This window comes from Zootoca vivipara, chromosome 5 (genome assembly GCF_963506605.1).
Source record: "Zootoca vivipara chromosome 5, rZooViv1.1, whole genome shotgun sequence".
In the NCBI taxonomy this organism is placed as follows: Eukaryota; Metazoa; Chordata; class Lepidosauria; order Squamata; family Lacertidae; genus Zootoca; species Zootoca vivipara.
Genome location: NC_083280.1, coordinates 41890024 through 41903458, shown reverse-complemented (window position 1 = coordinate 41903458; position 13435 = coordinate 41890024). Strand labels below are relative to the sequence as shown.

Here is a 13435-nt window from a genome sequence, read left to right as displayed (position 1 = left end):
ATATTTATATATAAATGGAAGAGCTGCAGCTCAGTGGTAGAGAACATATTTAGCATGCAAAAGTCCCAAATTCAGTTCCTGACATCTTCAAGTTGAGCTAGGAAAGATTCCTGCCTGGAACCATGGACAATCACTGTCTCTCAGTGCAGACAATACTTAGCTAGATGGACCAATAGTTGGCTCTCAGCATAAGAAGCTTCCCTTTCCAAGGAGGAAAGGTCTCCTCCACTACTGTAAACTGAGAGGAATAGCATCCCCTTCCTCAGAACAGAATTTGTTGTGACTGTCAAGAAAAGTGAGGAATACAATTGGGGCTTGAGACAATGGGGGTGCTTTGGCATGCCTTGTGGAAAGCATTTCATAAATGAAACAAAGAAATTAATGATAACAACAACTGGATTTGGGAGCAGTTCCAAGCCTGCCATGAAGCATAGGTTATGCTGATTCCCCTGCACTCAAGGGCTTCTGATCCATAACAGCAATAGCTACTGTCTTCCAAGTACCACTAGAGACTCAGGTACAACCTCATCCATAATACACCCAGATAAAGAAAATGCAGCTTCTGGTTTCACATTTTCACAGCAGCTGATGCAGCAGGATGAACTGAGGAAGGAGCCCTGGTGATGCTCCTGATTAAAAAAAAGTTCAGTCAGCTGGACAAGGCATGTGGGTGTTAATGAGTAAAGAATGTCCTAAATGGAGGAGGAGGAGGAGGAGGAGGAGGAGGACTGCTGAGATAATGCCAGGACATTCCTTCAGTTACTATACGCCATGGGGAAGGAACGTGTTAAAGGGCAGCAAACGGCAACAACACCACTCTACATTCCCTACCACACTCTCATGTGTAAGGTCTGCAAAATAATGAAGAGTGTTGCCACAAACCATCCCTAGTTCTGACAGTGAGGCTGAGGAGAATAAGCAGGCAGAAACCTGGGATTCTTTTCCTCTTGCAAGATTATTTCGATGCACTGTGGAAAGATCTCCTCCGCTTCTGGCGGGCTGACTCAAAAGGGCTTGCCTTATTCCACGACCGGGATGAGAGCGGAGTGTTGTCTTCTCAGGAACATCTGTCTGCCAAGCCTTGCTCTAAACGTATGCCTGGAGGGAGGGAACAACCTTCCAGCTCCATCCGGGCTGCATCATTAGACAGCCCTGCCTTCTGTCCCAAACAGCAAGCTGTTCCCAGATTCCGTGCTTTGAGCCTCCTCCCCTTGGCCAGCCAGATCCGTAACAGCCCTGCACACACTGCAGCAGGAGGCAACGATCCAAGGGAAAGCGTTTTCACCCACCCACAGGCCCAGGGTCACGCATGAGTCACACGCCTTGCTGGCTTTCCAGCACCACTCCCCTCTTACCTCTGGGAGATCTGCAACTGAACAGAGATGATTAAAGGGAAATGGATCTACAGTACCGGTAGAAATCCATCGAACACAGCAGTACAGGGAGGCCTGTTTCAAGTCGGCTAGAAGCCTCTCCTCTCCTAGCAGGCCTCCATGTGGCAAGACTCTCCTGCTTCCAGTCCCCTCAGTGTCCAACATGGTGTAGATACCTCTCTTGTTCTTTAACCGCTTCTGGAGGAGGAATCCCAGCCACATGCTGCAGCATGCACAGAAAGGAAGACAGCCCAGTATATATCGCCCGTACGGGAAAGCCAAGCCCATGGCCTGAGCAGCCAAGTTAAACAAAAGCTGTATCAAAGAGCCAGCTACAACCAGGGCTGAACATGAGGTTGTTCAAACTGCATTTGGAACCACAAGTTGGGATTCTAGCACATGTCAACTGGATAGCCATGATTGGAAATATATTGCTGGACTCAGGGCTATTTTTTCTAGAAAAAGACATGCCAGAACTCACCATGGACGGCTCCCTTATTCTCCTATAATGGAAATGGTGCCTACCTGAGAGGCACCAGAACTGAGTTTTGGTGAGTTCCTGCTGGGAAAAAAACCCTTGGGTTGAGGCATCATCAAGAAGTATCTGAAGCTGTATTGAAGAAGAAGAAGAAGAAGAAGAAGAAGAAGAAGAAGAAGAAGAAGAAGAAGAAGAAGAAGAAGAGGAGTTTGGATTTGATATCCCGCTTTATCACTACCCAAAGGAGTCTCAAAGCGGCTAACATTCTCCTTTCCCTTCCTCCCCCACAACAAACACTCTGTGAGGTGAGTGGGGCTGAGAGACTTCAGAGAAGTTTGACTAGCCCAAGGTCACCCAGCAAGCTGCATGTGGAGGAGCGGAGACACGAACCCGGTTCCCCAGATTACGAGTCTACTGTCTTAACCACTACACCACACTGGCTCTCGCCTGCTTGTTAGTTCCCCCCCCCCAAAAGGGAGATTACAGAATAGGCAGCAGTTAAGAGAGATTATCAAAGTGATGTTATTTTTTTTAAAGGAAGGTTTTGATCACCTCTTGTACGGGACATAGGATCTCTCTTTACCTCAACTAACCACCTTTGTAAACCAACCCCATCTGTCACTGAAAGACAAGGGCCTGAATCTGGAGCAAAAGCGAACGCCTGCAGTTCTCCAAGTATCCTGTCAACATCCGAGAACAAAACAAGCTGAAAGTGATCCAAGCAGCAACAACAAGAGGTTGTCAAGGAGACCTCTGACTTGGACACTCTCACAACTGTGGCTTCCAAGCTGGACCAGAGAGGAAACAGCTTCACAAATGTGTCACACAGCAGCATGTAGATTTCTCTCCTCCTGGGTGGGCCATATTTGGGGGCATCTGCTGCTCTCTCATCGGCAAAAACAGCGACAACACTCCTGGGTCAACACTCCAGGATTGATACCGGTAGATAGAAAGGAATTGCTTGCCACATTAACCAACATAGCATGAGTCAAATGGACTGAATAAGTCCAGCTAATTTCAGCATGATGTTTCAGCCACCTGTGCTCTAACCATGAACCCAAATTCTTGAAGATCTCAACTCCCCATGTATTTGAAGGAAAGGAGCCCCTGCACCAATGGCCAAAGTCTGTATAAGGCACCTCCTTATAGATTTCAGGTGCCACCCAGATGTTGCTCCCACCCTCCCTGACCATTGCCTTCATAAACTGGGACTGATGGGGGTTGTAGTCCTACAAGTTACCTATCCCAACCAATCAGCAACCTTTCAGCAAGGCCAGTGGGCTGGATTATGGTACCTTGATGCCAAATATATTCTCTTCATTCCTGATCAGATCCTGATATTTGAGGAAGTGCAGCACAACACACAGACTGTCTGGCAACACCAACAGAGAGCCCTTATGCCCTGCTACTCATTCCCACCTCAAGCAGTCTGATGTTTAGAAATGCTTTTTTATAGGGCTACATTTCCTGATCCATCTTGGCTCTTACAACTTACTCTTGTTTTTATTTTGCTTTTATTTGTCCAGTCATCTTTTTTTAAACCTAGTTTATACCGCACTGCCAGGAAGGAACAATGATACACTCGCCATATGGCTGAGCCCACCCCACTGACCTAGATAGGAAGGCCACAGAGACACAGGCCAGAGAAATAGCAAAGGGAGATGCCTCTTCCACAGCAGGGAGTCCTAAGCAGTGACAGAGTCTCATGTGGGATGAGGACATTTTCCCACCCTGGGAAATAATGGCTCAATTTCCCCCTCAATACATAGACCGTAATAATAGACTTGGAACTTTTAGGAGGGAATGCTCCTTTGCAGCTACTACCAGGTAGTGCTAGGATAATCTCCCACCAGGCTCTGTGTCACAAAATTAATAACAAATGTGCTTCTAAGTCAGACCTAAGATCTTGTATCACTTAAAAGCCAAAACCATAAAACCAAGGGTTTCACAAATACAATGAAGCCTATGTTCCCCATTCCACTGATATTCCGCTCCATACAACTGGACCTAATTTTCTCAGAGGGGCTGATGACTCAACTGTACAGCAATGCTGCTAGAAACTGGAGGATGCCGAGGGAGAGCTGCAGATTTGATGCAAGCAGGAAAGATGGTGCAAGGAAGTCCCGGTCATCTTTATTCATTTACAGAGAACATTCAAAAGGTACCATCCACCCTGGGCAGTATATTTAAGAAAGCCAAATCACGCATCTTCAAAGCCTACCTCATGTGGTAGCTTCACTACATCCTTCTAGCACTGATGAGGGACCATATCCCAAGCCTTTAAATTTGGGCTCTCTCTGAGTGTCCCTCTGAGTATGCAACAGCTTGTTTGGCTAGTTCGTGGCATACATATATTTTGGCTCTGTTCCTGAGATGCACTGAGAATCTATTCTCTTCAACTTTTGAGTACAAAGCCTGCCACTTAGTTTCTATCTGCGTGGGCACCGATGTCTCAGTGGTGAAGCCGAGTGTTCCATCACAGGTACAAGCTACCACTGCATACAATCCTGAAGCAGACCAAGAGTGAAATGCTGAACTGTACTTTGTGCCCAGGACAGGGCATTCAGAAAAAGATAACCACTTTCACATAGGCAAGACTCAACGAGAAACGTCAACTCAGGCAAAAAAGATGGGTCGCCAGAATCACATCAATGAATGAAACTAAGCATTATGGAGCAGTATATATTTTTACTTCTGTTGATAACTGACTCTTGGTGGCTCTTGCAGCTTGCCTAGAGGCAGCACATGTTCCTAGATACAAATTATATATTCCCTTCCCACCTGCAATCACTTGGATTTTAAAAGCCACACCACAAACAGGTGACATCAGCACATACAACCACAGGAAGCTACTGAGGATAAGCAGGGGAAGGATTTAGCAGACTCAAGGAAGAACAAGCTTTGTCATCCATGCTCCTCGTCCTACATAGTTCTAAAACAATCTCATCTCCTGTGCTGTCATGAGAACGTGAGTTCACTCTGGTGAGAGAGCTCAATGGTATAGCTTTCACCCATACTAAAAACAACTGACCATAAATCTACAGATAGAGCTACGGTACCTACACCTGACTTAGGAACACAGACCTGTCTGCAGCTTTTGGGTGACAAAATTCAGCGCCAATTTGTGTGCTGGCTCTTCTCAAAGTCCTGATTGGACAATGGCTACAAAAATCTATTGAAGCTATTGAAGCTATTGAAACCAACTGGACAGTGCAATCCTAGGCACGCTTACTCAGAAGTAAGTCCCACTACACTCAGTGGATCTTACACCCCAGATCACAGCCTTCATTTCAAGAGCTTGTTTACTTGTGGCGAGAAAACATCTCTACATATTGTCATGTATTGAAAGTCTCTTAGAAAGAAAATCAAAGAGAGAGGTGGGGCATGTCATAAACAAACAGTGCAATGCAATGTGATTATTTTGAACACCTATTTAATAACATGTAGGTACCCTCAACCTGTGACGGGGTGAGCTCCCGTTGCTTGGTCCCAGCTCCTGCCAACCTAGCAGTTCGAAAGCACGTCAAAATGCAAGTAGATAAATAGGAACTGCTACAGCGGGAAGGTAAACGGCGTTTCCATGTGCTGCTCTGGTTTGCCAGAAGCGGCTTTGTCATGCTGGCCACATGACCTGGAAGCTGTACGCCGGCTCCCTCGGCCAATCATGCAAGATGAGCGCACAACCCCAGAGTCGGTCACGACTGGACCTAATGGTCAGAGGTACCCTTACCTTACCCTCAACAATACTGTCAAATACTTCAAAGGGTTAACTTAAGAGAAAGGGGAGGGAAATGGGGATGGGGGAGAAGAGAAAGGATAAGAAAGGAACACAATAACAACCTGTTTACCTGGAAGAAAATCAGTGGCCTAACTGGCTTCCAAGTCAGTATACTTAGGGTTTAGGAACACAGCACATCCATAAGCCAGCTGGTTCCGCACTGTCAGCTATGACTAGCAATAATTCTCCAATGTATGAATCAGATATAATGGGAGTCAAATCAAAAACTTTACCTATGTAGCACATGAGCAGTTCCTTTATGCCAATAAGTAAGTAGTTTTGCAGTCGAAATCAGAAAGCCACGGAGAGACACAGTAGGCAAGACTCTTGAGAGCACCGGGCCAGTACAATTCACCCAAATGACTTGTGCATACTAGAGAAAACATTCATGGAAGTTGCAGATGACAACACCAGGGGAAATGGAAAACACTTTGTGTGTTGAGTTCAGACATGAGAGACTTAACACAAAGACAAAATGTGCTTTAGTGCAGTGCAACAACTTTTACAGCATGTGACCCCCCCCCCCCAAAAAAAGGAGAGCAGGGAGAAGAAACTTGTGAGAGACAAATCAGTGGGATCATGAACTTAGCCAGGGTGCTCAGTTCAATCTGGGATTTCTTTTTCATGCACTGCGTTGGGAGAGCTATGGGTTAGCAATATTGTAAATAACAAATAAAGTCCCTCCCTTCTACACAAACAAAAGCAAGATGGCTGTGGTAAATAAGCAGACCCTTGCAAATCCTTAAAAGAGAAAAGGGCCCTAATGAAGGAGTTCGGGCAATAGCTGGGATGAAGGACACTGTGCGACATTTGTCCAGATAAAACAAGAAACGTTGCAAGAAGGTGCCTATTTAACAAGGGACAAAGTTGGGAACTGACAGCGTAATCCTATGGCTATCTACTCAGAAGTAAGTCCCACTGAAGTCAGTAGGGATTCCTCCTGGGTAAGTGCCTATAGCACTGCAGCTGAAGATGGAATGGGGGCTCTACAAACCTTTTAATGACATAAATGTTTTTATTTGCACATACATACCCTTAAGAATGGCACTGCTGCAAACATTCAGAGCGATGATCTCTAATCACCGTAAGGACAGGAATAAGCAATGTTGCTTATTTGGTGCTGAAAGCCTAATGCTTACTTTAGGGCATCTTGGCAAAAGTGCTGCCGCGAAGATTTAGGAAATAGCTGTACTGCTGTTCTCAGCACTGGTGTGGCCCACCCTGTAGGCTTGACAGCTGCTCCTCGCAGCAGGTCCATATGGCAGAAATGCCCCCAAGCTCTTATGAAACAGCTTGAGCCAAGTAAGGCCAGCGCCAGCTAAAGCTGCACGCAAACGCAGAGGAGAGCGCTTTAACGTGGGCGCCGGTGACACCGTTCTTTCCACAGCGAGAGGAAACTTGTTCTGAGGAACGTGCTCAGCACAGCTTTGTGGTGAGGCCTACATCTCTTTGCGACCCTATTCCTTCCAGACTACTGCAGGCTCCCTAATTCCGAAACTCGGGTTTAAGAAACCCAGAGTTCTCTCTTCCAGCATCCTATACTCTGCTATGAAACTTTTCTAGTTAGATTAAAATATTAGGCCATTGAATAAGCAACGGCTGAGCTACAGCTCCTTCCCTCAGCTTTTTGCCAAGGAAAGGATACGCACAGGGAATATGAATAGAGACTAAAAGCAGCATTGCAAGGAATGGAAAACTGAAGTCACTCAGGCTCTGTTCACAGGTTGTAAAATTCCTACCGGTACATGCAAGTAGCATGCGATGATTCCACACACAAGTGCAGGTCTGGCTTCAGATTTTTTGGGTGGCATGGGCAGGCTGTTCAAGGTGGGCACCCCCAGTGCCAACTGCAGCCCCCATGCCACACTGTCTCCCTCACATACTTGTGAACGAACCTCGGTGCTGCCACCAGCTTCTCCCCCTGTGGTTGTAAGTGAGGGGGCTGACCCCAGTGCGGGTGCCAAGCTATTTTGTGCTCTAGGTAAGGCTAACTACTTGCAGCAGCAGCAGCAGCACTACCCAAAAAAATTGCTAACTTCAGTTTTCAAAAACAGATGTCTTTCTTGTACAAATGATAAATATCTTCAAAATATAAAACTACAATATTATCAGAAATTTATAAGCTATAACAAAAATGAATCTGTATAAAACTGTGTTCCACAAAGGTCAGTGCTGCACCCCTTTGAGAGCTGTGCCCGAGGCAGCTGCCTAGTTTACCTAATGATAGTACCGGCCCTGGCTTATTTTCATTCATTCATTCATATTAGATTTATATACTGCCCTTCATCACAAGATCTCAAGGCGGTTCACAGAATAAAATGCAGAATAAAAATAAGTAAATAAGTAAAAGGAAACAGCAAAACAATACCCCCCCTTCTCACAGACACATTTAAAAAGCCATAGAACGTTAATCAGCCAAAGGCCAGGTTGAAAGCATCTAAAGATGTATAATAAAGGTGACAGGCAAGCCACTGCAGAAAAGGCCCCGTTCTCGTGTTGCCACCCTCCATACCTCTCAGAAGATGAATGCAGAGTCCAGGGCAGTTTATATGGGGAGAGGCTCTGTAATGAGCAGCTGCCACCATCAGGTAACCCCATAAGTAAGTGTGGGGGAGTTAGTGAGACACCCACAACTGGTGGCCTTTATGCAGGCTAGCCAGGGTGCCAGCCCCAGTAGGACCTCCCAGGGCACCTGAGCACTGGCAGCTGCCACAGTATGATGCCAGGGCTGCACATGCAGATTGTCATCTACACACAGCAATTCCCACACAAGTGGGATCACATCTGCACTTGAGGACCACATAATTGACATGCAGGAATTTGGTAATGTGTGAAGCAGGTTCCAGGGTAGAAATATATGTATCTAAGTTGCACTGTTCCACGCTATTCCCAAGATGCAATTAGGTGACACTTAAATACTGATTTTAAAGTCCTGTATATTCCTGCATATGAGACTAATTTTTAACTCAGGAAAATCTTCTCAAAAGTCGGGGGTCGTCTTATACGCCGGGTCGTATTTCTTATACGGCGAGTATATCCCAAACTCTATACAGTGGTACCTCGGTTTACGGACGTAATCTGTTTCGGAAGTCCGTTCTTAAACCGAAACCATTATTTCCCTAATGAGGCCTCCTGCCACCGGGGCCCTTCCACCATTCAGATTCCGTTCTTAGGCTGAGGTAAAGTTCACAAACCGGGACACTACTTCCGGTTTTGCGGAGTTCGTAAACTGAATAGTTCACAAACAGGGCTGTTCTTAAACCAAGGTACCACTTTACTGCTATTTCTTATCTGTTATTACGTTGTGATTGTGCATACTTCTTTGTTTATCTGCCCTGAATCTTTGGGATGGGGTAAGAGAAACATTTCAGCAAATAAGAACATTCTTTTCCTGCCCGACACAACAGTGCAGCCTTCCTCTGGATTCTTCTCACTCCTAAGAACCTCCCTGGAACAGGTAGGCGGGTCTCTTGAGCCCTCCATATTCCAGGCTTTTAACATAATGGGATGTACATTGAGACCACCATGGAGTTCAGAGTTGAATCCATGTTTTCCAGGTCACAGTCCAGCACTCATGGTTTGCACATCGCAGGGTAACAAATTCTACTGAACACCTATCATGTTCTAATTACCGTATATTCCGGCGTATAAGACGACTGGGCATATAAGATGACCCCCAACTTTTCCAGTTAAAATACAGTGGTACCTTGGTTTATGAACTTAATAATAATAATAATAATAATAATTTATTATTTATACCCTGCCCATCTGGCTGGGTTTCCCCAGCCACTCTGGGCGGCTTCCAACAGAAAAATAAAATACACTGTTCTGGAAGTCTGTTCTTAAACCGAAACCATTCTTAAACCAAGGTGCACTTTCCCTAATGAGGCCTCCCGCCACCGGTGCCCTTCCACCATTCGGATTCCATTCTTAGATTGAGGTAAAGTTCACAAACTGGGATACTGCTTCCGGTTTTGCGGAGTTCGTAAACTGAATAGTTTGCAAACAGGGCTGTTCTTAAACCAAGGTACATATAACAAACAAAAAGCCATACACACAAACTCTTTGACCTTGTTTGGCCGAATTTAGCTGTTACCCGATAGCCTATAGTAGATCTCCAATAAACAAGAAAGCCCTTTCTGTTTCTAATATTTGAGCATCTCTCTACATAACCTGTTTCTAGATTCTAACCACAGGATCACACACAGACACATATACACACACACTTCCAAAAACCCCAAAAGATTTCTGATGCAACTTTTCCTCCTGTAAGAAAAGGCCACCCCATGAGCATCAACTGTCATACTGGAATCCGCCCTACGGGACACGTCAGTCATGGGTCGTCTGTACTTGTGTGAAGGAGGGTCGGAATGAGTAGCCAGAGTCAGACCCGCTAACTAACGATGCTGTCCCCAGAATTCCTAAATCAAACGAGCTATAGGGTGTTGTCACCTGGGGGCGGGGAGCAAACTAGTGTTCCTAGGAGTACGGACCATCTCCAGTAGCCAAAAGGAAGATCGCCTGGGTGCGATCCAGACCAGGACCGAGGAGGACTACCAGGGGGTAAGACCCCTGGACCCAGGGGAACTGTGGGAAACCATGGTGATGTTCTGGGCGCGCGTGCTGCCTTAAGGAAGCCTCCTCCGACTCGGAAGCTCAGCCTGGCGTCCCTAAGCCAACGGGGCGGGATGGGTGGGGAGCTGGCCAGGATAGCAACCCGCGATCTCCCGCAGCGGATGGGGAGACCAGTTGCCCACGCAGCTCGCCAGGGCTGCGCAGAAGCCGCGGAGGGAGTAGCCGGGGCCCCGTCGCAGAAGTTTCCACACGAGCCCCGGGGGCAGCGCTTTCTCGAGCGGACGGAAACGAAGTGGAAGCCCCGACGGCGCGGAGGGAAGGGGGCGCCCAAGCCGGGCCCTTCCCGTTGTCGCGATCTCTTCCTCTCGGCCCCTACCTGTTGCGCGGTCCCTCCAGCCGTCGCAGCCCCGGCAGATCGCCCTCTCGCCTCGGCCCCCAGGAGCCGCCGCGGCCCGGAGCTCAGCTCCGCCCCGTCCCCAGTCGCCGCCCTCCGCAGCCGGCTGTGCTCTGAGCGCCCCCTTCCAGCAATCGGGTGCAGCTGGGGCCGGAATCCCGCTTTGGAGCCAGCGAGGCAGCCGTTTCCCACGGGCAGGGGGCACTGGAACAGGCAGAGGCGTGTCCATTGCTGGAGATCTGGAAGCCAGGGACGGGCTGGAGCCAGCCAGGGGCGCGGGGGCACTCTGCACATGCTCAGGTCATAGCTGCCAAGTTATCCCTTTTTTAAAAGGGATTTTCCCTTATGCTGAATAGGCTTCCTCGCGAGAAAAGGGAAAACTTGGCAGCTATGGCTCAGGTGCATGTGCCCCCCTCCTCTCCCTGCGCTGTGTTTTTGCCTTGCACTGAAAACTAATCCCAGGGCTAATAAGTCTTGGAAGGGATCTCTGTGTTTTCCCTCTTTCTTTAGCATCCGCCTTCGCCATACTGCTGGGATGTATCTTCACCATCTTTTTCGAGTCCCAAATGAATTGGGAAGAAAATGTATAATTGCCGTTTAAACCAAGAACTCCGCAGCAGAAATTCGAAATTTTGCAGTGAAGACGCTGCACGTTCTCCAAGCGCTGAAGAAATCACTTCTTCAACAAGCCAGTTAAACAAGTATACAAGTTTGCTTTATGCAGCAGCTGTGGCTGGGATCTAAGACATGCCCCGTGGGTTTTTTGACTATTTTCTTTTAACAAGAGGCTCCCTCCCTTCCCCCACCGATGCCATTTCTCCTCAGCTGCTTTTTAAAGCCCGCTTTCTTTCGGAAGTGGTTTGCTACGCTGCATGGAAGGCTGCTGCTGCTTCAGAGAGAACAACCAGAAAGGAGCCTGGAAGAGGCAGAATAGGGAAGTGTCATAGCTCAGTTGTAGCACATCTGTCTTCTATGCAGAAGTGCCCCAGGTTCAGTTCCAGGCATCTCCAGGTAGTTTGCAAAGTTCAGATGCATCACATTATTTATTTATTTCATTGAGGCCAGAATTCATATTCTGCCTTTCTCAGCAAATGCCAACTCAAGGCATTTATGTATTGCCTGGGAGGATTCCGTTAAACCGGTAGTGTTCCTGAACTGCAGATTTGTGCCCGGTACCATGTTCAATCTACACACACAAAATGCAGAGTCTTGGCATTCAAAACTGGGTTGCCCATGGAGCCAAATTCATTACAGAACAGAACCCTGATTGTAATCTATGTAACCGTCTGAAATGTGAGAAATGTACCAGTGTGGTGTAGTGGTTAAGAGCGGTGGACTCGTAATCTCGTGAACCGGGTTCGCGTCTCCGCTCCTCCACATGCAGCTGCTGGGTGACCTTGAGCTAGTCACACTTCTTTGAAGTCTCTCAGCCTCACTCACCTAACAGAGTGTTTTTGTTGTGGGGGAGGAAGGGAAAGGAGAATGTTAGCCGCTTTGAGACTCCTTTGGGTAGTGATAAAGCGGGATATCAAATCCAAACTCCTCTTCTTCTTTCCTTTCCTTTGCTGGGCTTAAGGATCCCTATTTTCCTACCCTGTGATTTAGGAGGGTAGTGGCCAAGTTGCCATTTATGGAGAAATTAAAAAAGAAAGAAGGGTGGAACAGCCTAACGTAGCAGAAGCCTATGCATGATTCAGAAGTAAGTTTCACTGTGATAATCATAGAATCACAGAGTTGGAAGAGACCACAAGGGCCATCCAGTCCAACCCCCTGCCAAGCAGGAAACACCATCAAAGCATTCTTGACATATGCCTGTCAAGCCCCTGCTTAAAGACCTCCAAAGAAGGAGACTCCACCACACTCCTTGGTAGCAAATCCCACTGTCGAACAGCTCTTACTGTCAGGAAGTTCTTCCTAATGTTTAGGTGGAATCTTCTTTCTTGTAGTTTGAATCCATTGCTCCATGTCCGCTTCTCTGGAGCAGCAGAAAACAATCTTTCTTCCTCCTCTATATGACATCCTTTTATATATTTGAACTTGGCTATCATGCTTAAAGACCTCCAAAGAAGGAGACTCCACCACACTCCTTGGCAGCAAATTCCACTGCCGAATAGCTCTTACTGTCAGGAAGTTCTTGCTAATGTTTAGGTGGATAACACCACACCGAAGCAGGTGGAAGGGGAAACAGATGACACTAGAAGCAAAACTGGCTCAGGGACAACACTCCGTATATTGGCTCTCTAATGTCACTTCTAGATTATCTGTTCCTTGAGCAATGCCTTCCAGTGCCCTTTCCCGTCACTTTCCTTATTGCAAACTGTGTGATCTCAGGGGGGAAGTGGGTTTGCTGCACTATCCCTAAAGGGTAGTTGCGGAGACACCCACATCCATCACGGCCACTGCTGCTCTTGGTTTCCCCCTTTCCTCCCACTGCCTTGGATGGTGGATGCATTAGACACAATAGGCTTCAAAGGCCTGTCCAATGCAATTTATTCCATTGAATACTTGTTTTTATAAGGTAATGCCCCCAGCTAAAGGTCTTTTTATTACACTTTTCACTCCCCAGTAGGTCAAGGATGGGGTGCCTGTGGCCTGTCAGATGTTGCTGCACTGCAACCACCACCACCCCTTACTATAGACTGTGCTGGCTGGGGTTGATGGGAAGCCAGACACCTCTGGAGGGCCAAAGGTCCCCCACCCCTGCACTCATGACTCAGCTCTTCCACCCCTGCAGTAGGTCACTTTGCATAGTGTGAACACTCATGACTCAGCTCTTCCGGATGAGTCATATAATTGAGTTGATTATATGGGAAAGAGTAGATGGCAGTATATGGGGC

At 47.2% G+C, this 13435-nt stretch overlaps 1 protein-coding gene across 1 annotated transcript in view; it reads right to left on the bottom strand.

Moving 5' to 3' along the window:
• DNMBP (dynamin binding protein) overlaps positions 1-10646 on the bottom strand; it is a 53570-nt gene extending 42924 nt beyond the window's left edge. Inside the window, exon 1 of the mRNA XM_035133837.2 lies at positions 10581-10646. The gene's annotated coding sequence lies outside the window, so the exon portion shown is untranslated. The remainder of the gene's footprint in view (positions 1-10580) is intronic.
• Positions 10647-13435: the final 2789 nt, after the last annotated feature.